At 41.4% G+C, this 16,017-nt stretch overlaps 1 protein-coding gene across 6 annotated transcripts in view; it reads right to left on the bottom strand.

The window, feature by feature from the left end:
* Window positions 1-16,017, bottom strand: part of KIF6 (kinesin family member 6) — a 295,124-nt gene that overhangs the window by 165,946 nt on the left and 113,161 nt on the right. The gene's annotated exons all lie outside the window — the stretch shown is intronic.

The raw sequence follows: 16,017 nt of genomic DNA, 5'->3' as shown, positions 1-16,017 counted from the left end.
ATTTTCCATAATCAGTTTCCCTATGCTCTCTCACAAGACATAATTCTAAGACTTGTGCTTTGGATGCTTTGTGCCTGTATTTTTGCTAGGAAGTATATGAAACTTGACAATTTAGGTTGCATTCATAAGATTCTCAGTTCCCACCATCATGTACGGCAATGTCATTTTTTGGATCTCAGTTTCTCTATATACCCCAAAGACCCATTGTTTCTCTTCCTATTGCTGAAATGTATTAAACATTTTATTCATTTATTGATAGGGGGCTGAGCCTGCAGTCTTTAGGCAAGAAAAATACCCACTGAAGTCAGTGTGTGTGTTGCCTACATAAGGACTGCAGGACCAGGACCATTAAGAAAATCATCTGATACACAGATACATGTCATTGCTCTTTTAGAGACAAATTATAAGCTATGGCAGGGAAAACCAGCATATGGACCATTAAACTCTGTGAGTTACAAGTCTTGGAATTTCTATAATATCCATGCATCAGTAGATAAGCTTTAAGACCTCTCCCCACTCCTATAGACTCATAGACTCTAGGACTGGAAGGGACCTCGAGAGGTCATCGAGTCCAGTCCCCTGCCCTCATGGCAGGACTAAATACTGTCTAGACCATCCCTAATAGACATTTATCTAACCTACTCTTAAATATCTCCAGAGATGGAAATTCCACAACTTCCCTAGGCAATCTATTCCAGTGTTTAACTACCCTGACAGTTAGGAACTTTTTCCTAATGTCCAATCTAAATCTCCCTTGCTGCAGTTTAAGCCCATTGTTTCTTGTTCTATCATTGGAGGCTAAGGTGAACAAGTTTTCTCCCTCCTCCTGATGACACCCTTTTAGATACCTGAAAACTGCTATCATATCCCCTCTCAGTCTTCTCTTTTCCAAAATAAACAAACCCAATTCCTTCAGCCTTCCTTCATAGGTCATGTTCTCAAGACCTTTAATCATTCTTGTTGCTCTTCTCTGGACCCTCTCCAATTTCTCCACATCTTTCTTGAAATGCGGTGCCCAGAACTGGACACAATACTCCAGTTGAGGCCTAACCAGCGCAGAGTAAAGCAGAAGAATGACTTCTCGGGTCTTGTTTACAACACACCTGTTAATGCATCCCAGAATCATGTTTGCTTTTTTTGCAACAGTATCACACTGTTGACTCATATTAAGCTTGTGGTCCACTATGACCCCTAGATCTCTTTCTGCCATACTCCTTCCTAGACAGTCTCTTCCCATTCTGTATGTGTGAAACTGATTGTTCCTTCCTAAGTGGAGCACTTTGCATTTATCTTTATTGAACTTCATCCTGTTTACCTCAGACCATTTCTCCAATTTGTCCAGATCATTTTGAATTTTGACCCTGTCCTCCAAAGCAGTTGCAATCCCTCCCAGTTTGGTATCGTCCGCAAACTTAATAAGCGTACTTTCTATGCCAACATCTAAATCGTTGATGAAGATATTGAACAGAACCGGTCCCAAAACAGACCCCTGCGGAACCCCACTTGTTATACCTTTCCAGAAGGATTGGGAGCCATTAACAACTACTCTCTGAGTACGGTTATCCAGCCAGTTATGCACCCACCTTATAGTAGCCCCATCTAAATTGTACTTTCCTAGCTTATCTATAAGAATATCATGCGAGACTGTATCAAATGCCTTACTAAAGTCTAGGTATATCACATCCACCGCTTCTCCCTTATCCACAAGGCTCGTTATCCTATCAAAGAATGCTATCAGATTAGTTTGACACGATTTGTTCTTTACAAATCCATGCTGGCTATTCCCTATCACCTTACCACCTTCCAAGTGTTTGCAGATGATTTCTTTGATTACCTGCTCCATTATCTTCCCTGGCACAGAAGTTAAACTAACTGGTCTGTAGTTTCCTGGGTTGTTTTTATTTCCCTTTTTATAGATGGGCACTATATTTGCCCCCTTCCAGTCTTCTGGAATCTCCCCCGTCTCCCATGATTTCCCAAAGATAATAGCTAGAGGCTCAGATACCTCTTCTATTAACTCCTTGAGTATTCTAGGATGCATTTCATCAGGCCCTGGTAGATCAGGCAGAGCTTGAGACCCATATTTCTGTGTGTGTCCCTAGGTAGACAGGATTTCTGTGTGGAATCTTCAGAAGACTGAAGAGCATGAGACTCTTAGCATGGACACCCAGTGCTTCTACCTGGACTACTGCCCTAGAATCTCTCTCTCCATACAGGAGCACAGCTTTAGAGCAGCCACGGTTTCCTGCTTGTGGCTGATCGAGAGCCCCCTCTGAGGAAAGGGGGTTCACAACACATTCGAGAACAGGTTCAGCATTAGCTTCAGCAGTAAATGCCTGAATGTTTGCAGGGTGTGGGGTGAGTGTGGGAGTTGAGGAAGATACCACAGACAGTTACTGTCACCTAGCTCCACCTCTTCCTGACTCCTCAACAGTAGCAAAGCCTCAACCCTGTGGAGGGAGCAGAAGGGTTTTTATGGGGTCGGCAGAAAGAGGGCAACATGCTCTAAAGCCACTGCTCCCAACACTTACGTGAGCCTGGTCAGTTTCAGCTAGCTTTTTCTGTCCTGTTTACATTATCAAAGGAGAATATATGGGCAAAATATTTAGTGTATATCATTCATTATATACATGGACACCGACACCAAATGCTTGGCAAATGGACCTTTACAAATTCAAGTTGAGTTCTCTTGTTAGCTTAATTCTCAACCCATACCAAATTACCATATCCAACAGAGCCTCAAAACTGCAGGCAAGAGCTACTTTCTCTTCTAAATTTATGCATGTTTGAAATTTTTCTAATTCCTCTGCTCATCCATAAAATTAAGCAATCATGTTAATGGAATTAGAGTTTGTGCCCTGAAAAAGAACAGTTTATTGATAACAAATACATGCTGAGACACAGTAAGGCACACTCTTAGATCCCATTAATCCAAAATGTGGGCAGGATCCTGAAAGTTCACAGAACACCCACTGAATTCAAGGTGAATTGTATATGCAAAGGGCTTAAAGGATTGGGCCATTTTAAAACTCTATTTAAATTAGTTAGAAACAAAGTGTACCCGGAATTACAGGTGTTTGTTTCTCAAGCTGAAGCAGAGCAGAGATTATTGGGTAATAAAGACCAGAATATTAGTTATTGCTACATTTATCGGTCTCTACGAATAAGCATCCAGTCCCACAAGTGGGAACCCTACTGGTAATTTCAGCAGATAGGCCAAGGAATAAATGGGCATGGGAACTATCCCCTCACATCTACAAGTGGCCTCTGTGTGTCATGATTTGGAAACGTGGAGAAGTCTGTATTGCAACTGCCACTGCTATAGCTAGTCTATGGATAAACAAAGGTATTCAGTATCTAGCACTAAGTCTGGCAGTATACTGAACACTACATTAACCACATTTAATAAGAGAAAAATTCTAAAACTATTTTCTCCTAATTTTAAGTACTAGGGTCAGATCCTCAATGTGAGGTAATTTTACGCTACTACAACATGGCAGTAACCTTGAACTGTAAATAAAAAAATAGGCATTTCAGCTATACCCTGATTGCCTCAGTTGGCAGAGACTTAGGCTATCAGAATCAGTCCAAAAAGTTTGTCAGCTAGAAGCTTGCAACAAGATCATCAAGTTAACATTGCAGGGAGTTACTAAGAATATTTTAGGAGAAAAGAGAACAGTAAGGCAAGGGAGAAGAGAGAGCATGAATTTGTCCCAAGTGACTGTTCTGTCTAATTTAGTTTCCTATTTACAAATTAGGTGAGTAGTAAATATGAATGTGAGTTGGTATTTTCTCCCTCTTCCATTACCTGTCACCCACTTGAGATTTCCAGCATTTTGAAAAACCGCAACTGCCCAATTCACTTTTTGTGGCTTGAAGACCACACATTGACTGGAGCCAAAGTGGATTTTAGTGCCAGATGGACTGATTCAACTTTGCTGCAGCAGAACCTAGATTAGAAGTGGTTAACCAACTAAGCCTTTTTGCCACTTCTAAAGAACAGTACTTCTTCAGTGTGTTTTAATACAGACCTTTATGCCAAAGAGGAATAATTTCCTGAACCAAAACTGAAATGGAATTTTTTGCCAATAGGGAAAAGGAATGGAAAAGGCTCTCAAAACTCAAAATTCAGCACAAAAACTAAAGCAAGCTTTCAGATTTATATTCTGACTCTTAAAGACAAACAACATCATGAATATTAATTTCTGTGCACACAGCACAGACACCTTTTAACAGGAGAGACCAACCTTCTTAGGTAAACATATAGCCAGATGACAAAAAGGATTGAAATCAGAACATACTGGGAGTTCTGCCAGTGGATTAAATTATTAAACAAAGGTAAAAATAAATTGATGATGCGATGCAGATGCAGTCTGAGGTTTCTCTTCCTGCCAAACATATCTTAAGTCCACTGAGCTAAATTTTCAGAAGGATTTATCAATGAAGGGACCATGGAAATAATTTAAACATTCTAATACTAGTTATATAATGCCATGATTTAAGGCTTTACAGGAGACAACAAAGCTATTCTTCCCCCCCCCCCCCCCACCCCCAAAGCACTCTCAGTTTAAATGAGAAAGATAACACAAATAATGACAACAGAGCACAGGACCACAGGAGGGAAGAAAAGAGACAAGAGTAAATAAGAAGAGAGAGTGGGATACTGACCTTAGACCAACAAACTTTTGTACAGTAAATTTCTTTTTTTAAAAAAGATATACATGTATGTGTTTAAATTGTCAGGTAAGAGCAGGAAAGTAACTCTTGTGAAGGGGATCTCCAAACAGATGGCTCAGAAGAGGTGGATAAGTTATGGCACAAAGACTTCAACTTTATTTAATAAACAATAAAAATGTAAATAAATGAATGAAGGGAATGAATATGGTTTTTGCAACAAAGAGTGGTGATAGCTGCTCAATTCAACCGTGAGCCACGACTTATCTGGCCACCTAGTCAAAGATATTCTCTTGCCCACCCTAGGCCTGGATATGTCTCTGCTAGAGCATCTCTCAGCCCCAGATACATACCAAAGCCTACAATTTTAGGAGCTATATACCCTCCCTATGGCCTAGTCCCAACAGCTGAATAAGTTTATCCTCCTCCAAAGATGGCCTGTTCACAAAGCTATGATGCAACATGGAACTTGTGAACATGATTCTGGCTTGACCCAAGCAGAAATGAAAATGCAATGTTTAGTTAACATAACATACAAGTGACAGTTACACACCCATATGTTATCCACGCAAAACACCACTTACTCCCCTAGCAGAGAGGTAGATGGGTGGGAGAGGAAAACCTTGCTGCAGCAGGAGAGCGGGTACTGCTTTTGGGTCCTCCAAAGCTCATTCTTGACAGGGGGCTGGTACTAGCTGCTCTCTGGTCATAAAGAAGGCTCCTTAGGGCTAGAAGAGTGACCAAAGGCAGACAGTGAGGAAGGATGGTCCAGTGGCTAGGGAGCTAGCCTGAGAATTAGCTATAGACTTTGTGTAACCTTGAGCAACTCACTTAACCGCTGTGCCGCAGTTCCCCAAGGCTAAAATGGGCATAACAGCACCATCCTAGTTCACAGAACTGTGAAGGATCACTACATGAAAAGATTCGGAGGCCCCTCGATATTATGGTAATGGGGGCCCTATGAGTATGACAGACAGATAGATAAAATGGCTCAGTCCAACACAAAGCTGGGTGTGTCAGGAGGGAAAGGATCCCCTAGCATCCAAGCAGGAAAACCCCCAGCAAATCCAGCCTAGCTGGCCACTGCCACATAAGGTAGGTGACTGAGCTGAATTAGCACAGAAAGCAAAAGGAAAGCCACCCCTGTCCCTTTTCTCAAGGAAAAGTGATCTCAGTCAGTTAATTATAGTTAACAAAACATCAGAAGATAACAGAGAACAAAGTTTCTCAGCTCAGGGTTTCTAATTCAGCCCTGGGCTCAGAGACCAGCCTTCTCCTAGGCAGTCTCTGTCCTCTTGTTCCTGGAACAGCTAACTTTTACAGCCCCTCTGTGGAGCACCTGAGTGAGCCTAATTATTATTAACTTCTTGTTTGCTCAGGTCAGGATAGTGTCTGCAAACTGCCCCAGGCAACAGAAAGTGTCAGAATAAGGATTAGTGGTGACAAACTAGACAAAGGAAGCGAGTTTTGAGACTATATTTGAAGGCGGAGTGAAGTTGCTTGGCATGTAACACATTTTAAATAAAAAGTACATTTTGAAACTGAGCTGTTCTGTTTTACAACGTCTGGTCCACTGCTGTGTCCCCTCCAACAGCTCCTTTAGTCTTTGTGCAATCTCTCTTCTGGTCAATTCATCAATACTCCAGGGAAGAAGTTGTACTTTTAAATATATGACATAAAACTGATCAAATCAGGCAAAAGGTACTGCTAGCACTGTCAGAACATTATTTTTTTTCAGGAATAACATTGTTGCTGACTTCATCTGCACAGGAGTCATCCAGAATGAGATTTTTCTTTTATATTTGACTTGTATTTATCAAGACACCATTGAGGAGTACAGGACTTTAATGTTTCCTATCTTTCTAAGAGACTGATTTGGCAGAAACTCCTGCTTTTTCCATATTTTCTTTATTATTTTTTTCAAATGAGCAAATCACAAATTTCTGAGCACTTTTCCATCAATGATAAAAAAGTACCTAATCAGTTGATCTGCATTAACTAAAATTAAAGAGAATCAACCCCAAAAGACTAATACAATAATAAAATAATTACAAAAATAATAAGTTCTTACTCTGATCCCCATTCCAGCAAAAGCCTGAGGTCAGAGATAAGCTCTCTACTGTCCCCTGAAAGCCAAGGAATGGAGGAGTGCTCATATTAAGAGGGGAAGTCAATTCCAGAGTGGAGAGTCCTCCACTGAAAATGCCTTGCCGATAGCCTGCCTGATGTTCAAATCTAGGACACTCGAGTATATCAGCTGCTCTCAATTCCCATGGCAAAGCAAGGATAAGGAAAGACACTCTCAGGTAACTGTGACTCAACTTATATCAGGGCTTGTCTACACAGCAAATGGAATCAAAATACCTAGATTAGTTGTACTTCCCACCCTTAGTTATTTCGATCCAAGTTGGTGTTTCAACACTTATTTCAGAATCAAAGTGCCCTATTCCAACATGACTTGTCAGTAAAAATAGTGACCAAGTTATATCAAAACAGGACACTTAGAACACTCATATTCTGAAATAAGTGTCCTATTTTTATATAATTTGGTCATCTTTCTTACTGATAAGTTTTGTTGGAATGGGGCAATCTTATTCTGAAATAATAGAGTCCACCCAGATTTGCATTGAAAAAAACTTAAAAGCATGAGTTACAATCGATTTAGTTATTTATTATGTAAGATTCTTTTCTCTGGTCTTCACAAGCACAGTCTTGCCTTGCTGATATTCACTGAGAATGCTGCAGCTAAGATAATATTCCTAGCCTGTCACTTTGACCATGTCGGCACTCTCTGCATCCACTGGCTCCCCTTTCTCTATCATATCAAACATAAGCTATTGGTCTTTACTTTCAAGGCCTTTCATGGCCTATCCTCCCCCTACCTATCATCGCTCATTCAGTACTGAAAGGTCAACTCCTGCCTGTGACTGACCCACGATGCCAGTCTCTATTGCCCACTTGTTAAATTTTCAAACACACACCTATGTGCTTTCTCCCATGCTGCCCCTCACACCTGGGAGAAGCTCTCTGTAAATATCAGCCGATCTTACTCAACATCCTCCTTCAAAACCCTCCTTAGGACTCTCCTTTGCCATGAGGCCTATACAAAACTTGAAAATGGCTAGGCTACTGGTGTGCTGAGACCGCTACCTGTCATGCTGACCAATACTGTATCATTTTTTCCCTTGTACTTCCCCGTCTCTTTGTCTGTATCTCTCAGTTGTCTCTTGTATTATAGTCATATTGTAAGCTCTTTGGGGCTCTTCCTACAGCCTCCAGAATAAAAAAGGACCTGGTCCATGATTGGAGCTTCTAGGCCTTATGATAATTCAAATAATATTATTATTTCAGTTCCAGTCTCTTACAAACTCTTAAGTTTTAAAAGTCAACATCAACACACACTGAATTGCACCAGGAAACGAAAAGGGAGCTAGTGCAATATTTAAAACGTAGGTAATAGATTCCCTATAGTTAACACAATAAGCAAGTAGGCTGCCACATTCTTCATTAGCTGAAGCTTCTAAGTGGTCTTCAGGGGTATCCATGCAGACACATTATAGTGAAGCCACTTGTAAATCCAGAAGTGCCCCTTATGTATTTTTTTCCCATTTGTTGTTGAGTAAAGGGATTGTCAACTATTAAAGCTCGACCAGTTACTGCTAACCTAGTAGCTGCAGCCAGCTCCAAAAGGAGATTTCCAAATCACGGCACTCTTTCCCTCAGGACTTTTGGGTTCTGTCCTAACTGCAGCAGGCCTGGCTCACAGTGTTGGAAGCTAGAGTGTGCTGAAGTCAGTTGCCAGAACCCTGCTGCCTCAGGAAGAATAGTTTTCTCCAATAGAAGCTCCCTGGAGGAGGAAGAAAAAATAGTAGCACACAAAGGCCTTTTTCTTTATGAAAAACAGCATTAAACAAGAAAGAGTTTCTCTCGCTTAATGATCATCCAAGAAAAGTGAACAGAGAACTCACATGAGTAAGAATCCCCCCACCCGCCCCAATCATCACTTTCTAAACACGCAGCAGTGATTAAGTTTACAGCCAATTTATAAAATTCATTTAAAGTTGATCCAGTTACAAGATAGCATACATGGAGTGAAGCACAGGAATGTGGCATTAAGTGTTTAACACAGCAAAAAACAACAGCAGCAGCAACAACAAAAAGTAGGTTATACTTTACTGAAACAACAGCTTGTCTTTAAGGTGAACTGCAAAACAAAAAATAAACAAAATATTCCTCCTGCCTAGTGTATAAAGAGGTTCTGGGTTGGCTTTTATATCTGGGTTTGTTTTTTGAGTTTAGTATCAAGAATATCTGGTCTTCGCTTTTCACTTTGGCCTTTTTTTTTTTTTTATAGATTTCTCACTGTTGCTAAACTGTGTTTCTACTGGCATTAGTAGCATTGTGTAGATGACTGATTCAGCATTGTGTCAAGCACTGAGCAGTATTAGGGATGTATACACTGCAAATGAGGGTGTGATTATAGCACAGGTAGATATACCTGCACTAGTGTTAATCTAACAATAGTGGTGTTAAAATTGTAACGTAGGCCAGGCAAGTTGCAGTTCAAACATGAGTTAGCTGGTGGAGGTAGACCCTAGGATAGACCCCTACCAGCTAATGTGTGTTAAAATACAAATTTCTCTGTCTACAGTAGGGTTTTAGCAGGTGCTACCCACATGATTCCCAGTGTACACATAGCCAGAAGGTGGAGAGGACGCTGAATCGTAGTCTTGGGAGAGCTGCAGCTCTCATGTGAGGGGATCACTGAGGTCTTCCAAAAATATTCCAAAAGGCCTTGTCTTCACACCAAAATAAATCATAAATTAAAATATAAAGAAAATAGGATCTGATATTCAAAATGTACAAATAAAGCTGAAAGTTCATTTTGGATTTTTTTGTGTGAAGAAAAAACAACAAAACATGTTATGAGACTGTCTTTATATATCATAAAGGAACATCATACGGGCACAGTCTTTTTTTCCTCTTCTTTTCTTCTTTCAGTTTGATTTCAAAGGACTTGAATTGTTTCTCATGATAACCAGAGTGACAACACTAAAGTGAAAGTTTTGACAGAAAGTCCTTTCTAATGACTTCACCTTTTCCCCCTTGTCTTGTTTTCCTCTTGCCTTTCCCCCCGTCTTATGCCATTCCTAATACCTCATATTTTTTACAAGTATTAAGTAACTCTTTGGTCTTTTATTACCCTCTTCTTTATAATGCTTTTATGTTGTAATGCAGACATTTCTAAGCACCCAGCAGTTACAGACAGTTTTACAATATCAGCTTTACCTCTTCCATGCTCTCATGAGTTCTTCCTTCATTAAGCCTGCCTATCAACACCTTAGTCATATCACACACAAATCCAAAAAAGCTGCCTATTCATATTACCTCAGATAGGAGGCAGATTCTACGAGAGTCCAATAGAAAGACGATCAGCTGATATCTGCCATACTGCAATGTTATCCTCTTTAACAACTGACTTTTACCTCTTTAAACAATATTCAATATGCATTCCAGTTCTGAACCAGTCAGGCATATTTTTATGAACCAGGATGCAAATAACACAGCTGAAATACATCAGAGAAAGCACCATCAGCCAGTTTTTACATGATTTTTTAAAGTTTAGAGCTTTCAATAATATGTAGCATGCAGGGTCTCAAAACACAGGGGCAAGAATTCAAGACTTCTAGGGATTTTGGAAGCCCTCGTTTTGCCCTTGCCTTGTGTGCGATGATTCATTTGTGGGAGCTCTCGCCTTTTAACCGCAGACCACTGGTACCGTATATCACATATAAAAGTGGAGTTCAGTTAAAGAACAATGAATTCACAATTTAGTGTCAGCTCTGGATTCTATGACATGCGAACCTGAAATCCAAGACTATGAAAAATAGGCTCTAAACAAAAGAAGCTACTGAAACATTTTTGAGGTCATTAGATGGGTTATTTTCAAAAAATCTGCTAAAAGGAGTAGGCAGAAATTCAGTTTGTTCACTATAAACTTTGCAGCATGGTCTCTGGCCCGCTATTGTTAACTCATACCATGCCCTTCTAGTCCACTATGGCAGAGAATTCTTTTTGAAAAATGTCTTAACTGTTATAATGATCCTAATGTATAAAGGAACCAAGAATTCAAGTCTGACCATGCAATTTAGTTTGTGATTGAACTAAACACATTCACTAAAAGCTAGGGATCTATTTATCCATTGGTACATGAGAGATTGAAATGTAACTGCCATCATAGCTAATAGGAGCTATCCATGTAAGTTCTCTATGCATCAATAGGAGAATAAAACCCCCAGGGTCTCTAATCAGCTAATTAATTGATGTTCTTATGAAAGACTAGTGAGAAAATGGAAAATACTTCCAGGCATTCTTGCTAACATTACAACAAAGGAGATAAAATGCATAGGATACAAGTCAGCTTACGCTGGAAAGAGCTGCAAAATGCCACTATCTATACCAAAAGATCCCTTTATGACTAAGCTGCAGAACAAAAGGCACCCATGCAACACAGTCTATTCTTAATATTAAACAATACAATGGAGATTAATAAGCTGTGAGTCTGATTCAACCCCATTCTAGTCCACGAGTCTTTCCACTGACTATAATGGGAGCTGGATCAGGCCCTACGTATAAGAGTTTATATTGTAATTCATAACCTTTAGTGGGCTCTGGTTTCAGATGAAATGTCTCAGCATGATTTTTTGCAAAAGATATTTTTTACTTTGTAGTCTAAAAGCATTTACGGGTCATCTACACTTGACTATTTTTGGGAGGGAGTCTTCCAACTTTGCACTAGCACGAAGCACTAATGTAAACGGCAGCAGTTCTGTGTTGTCCAGATTTGTTCTGAGAAGAGTTAAACCACACGGTGGTAAAAATGCCAATGTGCTGTATACACTGGCATTCTCACCTTGCTACCATCACTGGATCTACAACAGTAGTGAAGCAGCCTACGCAGGGACTTTTGCACTGGGAAACAGAGAGTAAAATGAGGCCTAGGTGGGGCCACCCCTGCTGCTAAAACCTTCTGACCCAGAACTGTGCAGGAGAAACTGCCTCATTCTGGATCCAGACAGTGCCTTCCCTTCCCCTACCAATGTGATCTTGGGGGAGGACTGCAGAAAGCATCCAGCCAGAAACTCCAGCTGAGAGGAACAACCAGCCAAGGCACAGACCTTTGGACATTCCAGTCAAAAGCATAGACCGTTCTGACTGCCTCTGCCTTGTGCTGATTCGTTGTATGTACCAACCATACCTCTTCTCCTCCAACCCCCTCAGAGTCTCTTCATCACAGCTTCACAGCATACTTGTCCCTTTTACCCTCTCCTCCTCTGACCTGTTCTCTTCACCCCTCTGCCGTTCCATTCCCTTTCCATTTAGCTGATCCTCTCCTAAATTAACCCTCCGAATACAAAGAAAATAAATAAATCATGGAACCTGACGTTTTTCACCATCACATTGTTCACCCTGCTTGTGTGTTCTATCCGTCCCACTACCATGTGTCTGTCTTGTCAATGTAGACAATATTGTCTCACTGTTTCCTTGTAAATTCCTATCTGTCTGGATGCATTTGTTGTTTCTTCTCTTATACTCAGTTTGAAATCTCTTCAGGGTAGAGGCTGTCTTTTTTTGTTCTGTATTTGTACAGTGCCTAGTTCAATCGAGGTCCTGGTCTATGATTGGGGTGCCTAGGTACTATGGTCATACTACTACTTAAACAAATAATAATAGACATTTCCTAAAAGAGGCTAATGTAAAAATAGCTTCCTGGTTCAAATATTGCTTGACTTACTGAGGCAACTAGATGATTCCTGTTTAGGTAAGCAGGATTTGGCCCTTACTGTAATGGAAAACTGTAGATGCTAATTACTGCATATACTGACACTTTTTTTTAGCCACCTTAGATAACCGTATTATGTCCTGAGTACTCAAATGCTTCAATAAAAAAATAAAATATAATCAATAAAAGCTGTAGACCCCATTCCAGTATCAGTTTTAATGTTTTCATATAAACACTTGGCTCTGACATGGACAAAACAAACAAACCCAGCATTAGTAAACTATCTATCATAAATTGTTGCTGAGGTCCAATTTCTTGTAAAGTGAAAATGAGTGAGACGTGAGCTTGTGAATTATCATGTTTCATTCAATTACTGCATTACGCTAGCACAGCCATTGCTAGATTCAAAAAGAGTAATGTGGGTTAAATCCTGGCCTCATTGAAGTCAATGGCAAAACTCCAGTGGCTTTAATGGGGTCAGGATTTCACCCTTCTATGTTTATCGGGCAGGGCTGCCCAGAGGATTCCGGGGCCTTGGGGTCTTCGGGGGCAGGGGGGCCCCCGCTTCAGTGGTAATTCGGCAGCGGGGGGTCCTTCCACTCCAGGACCCTCCGCCGAAGTGCCCCGAAGACCCGCAGTGGGGGCCCCTCGCCACTGAATTACTGAAGCGGGACTTGCCGCCGAAGTGCAGCCGGGTCTTCAGTGGTAATTCGGCGGCGGGGGATCCTCGCCGCGGGTCTTCGGGGCACTTCGGTGGAGGGTCCCGGAGTGGAAGGACTCCCCGCTGCCGAATTATCGCAGAAGACCCAGCTGCACTTCAGCGGTAATTCGGCCCCCCTGCCGGTGAAGACCAGGAGCAGAAGCAGCTCCGGGGGCCCAGGCCCCGCGAGAGTTTTCTAGGGCCCCCGGAGCAAGTGAAGGACCCCGCTCCAGGGGCCCCAAAAAACTCTTGTGGAGGTCCCTGCGGGGCCCGGGGCAAATTGTCCACTTGCCCCCCCTGGGCGGCCGTTATCGGGTAGATGGATACACAGCACAAAGTCTTGCTACAATTCAATGCTAAGACATTAGAAAGAAATATTCAAGCTCTGTTAAAGGTATTGTGGCTTTATATTCTTCAAAAGGTAGACTAGTTAGGCTTTCTAGAGAGCACAGAAAATCCTCAATTTGCATCCAGAAGCTCCAACATTTTTAAGCTAGCAATGCTGCAAACATTGGGTCTGATCCTTTGAAGTGCAGAGCCCCTTCAACTTTTAATGAAGCCAAATGGAGTTGAAGAGGCTCAGTTCTTTCCGGTTCAGGCCAATTGCTATTATCTTAATTTTTAAGTAAAGCAACAAATGCCTCCAAATTTTCCAAATTGAAATAATATTTGATTATTTTCATATTCACTGCTTGTGTTGTTGTTCCCAAAGTAAGTTAAGTCCAAATGAAGGAAACTGTGACTGATAAGTCCAGTCACAATAGACAAGGGTATTAGCTGGATGTTTTTAGTATGCTAATCATTTTGCGCAGAATGGCAAACTCCTATTGGCCTTAATCAGCAGTGCCAAAGCTAACAATATGACTCTTAAGCAATTATAATTAGGCTTTAGAATTAACATCCAATTAAGATGAATGGGGGACATTTGGCATTTTAGTAGACTAGAAACTTAAACCAATGTTTTGAAACTTGGATATCTAAAATTAGGCACCAAAATGCTTATTTAGGAACCTAAATATGTAGAGCCCTGCAAATCTGCAGGTATCCACTTTATATCCGTGGACCATTTCTGCAGATAGCAGCATGGATGTGGATACAAATTTTGTATCCGCGCAGGACTCTGACAATAAGAGCCAAGCGGGCAGCTGTGAGGAACCATGACACAGACCTTTCACCTACCCTGGGCAGGGGACCTGAGGGGCAGGGACACTGGATCGAGGGCTGCTTGGGCCCCACGACCGGGGCAGGTGGAGGGTCCACCACAGATCTCCACAGCTGTCTGCCTGGCTCTTACCATGGCCAGGCAGCGGCTCCGAGCCACTCCCTCCCCCCTGTTGGAGCTGGGTTGGGGGAGCCACGCTTGCAGTTGTGGGGAGCCTGAGTCCTTCCATCTGCCCTGGGAGGAAGGGCTGGTGGGCAGGGACGCTGGGCGGAGGTACTGGGGAACAGGGACACTGAGTAGGGAGATTGGGACATTTGAAGGGGAGGCTGGGGGGAAGGGACACTGAGTGGGGGTTTGGGACATTTGGTAGCGGGTGGCAGGGACACTGAGAGGTGCAGGCAGAGTCGACGGGGGCACGGCGGCAGTTGACTCACCGCAGTGAAGACACCATAGTGAGTAGATCTAAGTATGTTGACTTCAGCTACATGAACTTAGATCGATTCCCCGCGCCCCCTGTAGTGTAGACCAGGCCATAGATTCTACAGAAAGAAGTAAATCCTACAGAACTTCTATCGCAAGATTCTAAATCCTTGCAATTTTCTGGTTTCTCCTGATCCTAGTTATGCTGCAAAAAAACTGATTAGACTGACATTTGTGAATAAGATTTAAATAATGTTGCCAGTACAGTAAAGTCTCCTTAAAATAAAAATAGTCATAATATCTTGCAACTAGTAAACCAAAAATACAATTTTAGAAAAATTATTCAAAGGGCCATAGAGTTGCTCCAAAACTGGAATATTGAAATGTGCAATACCAGTTCAAGAAGGAGATGGACAGTTTTGAGAAGCAAAAGGAGAATACTGCTATAGCCCCTGTATCTTGTTTGTGGCACTAAGTCGATGATCATAAATGTTGTAGGTTGACTGGTGTAGACCGAGTTAGGTCGATGGAAGAATTCCATTGACTTAACTGCTGTGCCTCAGGGAGGTGGATTTACTACAGCGATAGAAGAACCCCTTCCATTGCTGTAGTAGGTGGCTACACTAAAGCACTACAGCAGCACAGCCTCAGCGATGCAGCATTTCAAGTGTACACATACTCCTTGATTCTACAGAGCTAACAGGAGTAAAAATCATAGTCACTGAAGCAACAGATTTGACCCATACACCCAGAGAGTGGAACTGATGAGTAAAAATGGCATTTTCTTACATAATTGCTGTTCAGAGTAGAACCATCATTTAAAAAAAAAAAAATAGATGCCCAAATCCCACAACTGGACAATCAAACAGGCACCTTGATGTATAAATTCTAATTTAAGCATCTGAATTTCTACATTCTTCTTAGGTGTCCATATCTGAAAAATGAAGTACTCTTTTATTGCTTACACTTTTAAAATAAAACCAAGCACATCTTGAATCTACAGAAATTAAGCAGAACTCAGTTTTTTGCCCTGCTGATCATACGAGAAGTAAGTTACATGATTAAAAACAGTTCTTTAGTCCATTTTGTACCAAGCTCACATATTGTTTGAAGCAGCTTTGAAAACAGTCATTTCAGAAATGGCAGCATTTCAGTGAAAACACAGTAGTGATACTTTCTTCACTAACACGCGTTCCAACACTCTTTAAACAGTCAGTTCACCATAAAAGAAAAGCTTTCACTTTTCTGAAGTGTTTTTCCCTCTGAAAAGACACACAC

Source organism: Gopherus flavomarginatus, chromosome 4 (genome assembly GCF_025201925.1).
Source record: "Gopherus flavomarginatus isolate rGopFla2 chromosome 4, rGopFla2.mat.asm, whole genome shotgun sequence".
Classification (NCBI taxonomy): Eukaryota; Metazoa; Chordata; order Testudines; family Testudinidae; genus Gopherus; species Gopherus flavomarginatus.
Note: the sequence above shows the minus strand (reverse complement) of the source record. Positions and strands in the feature narration are given on the sequence as shown.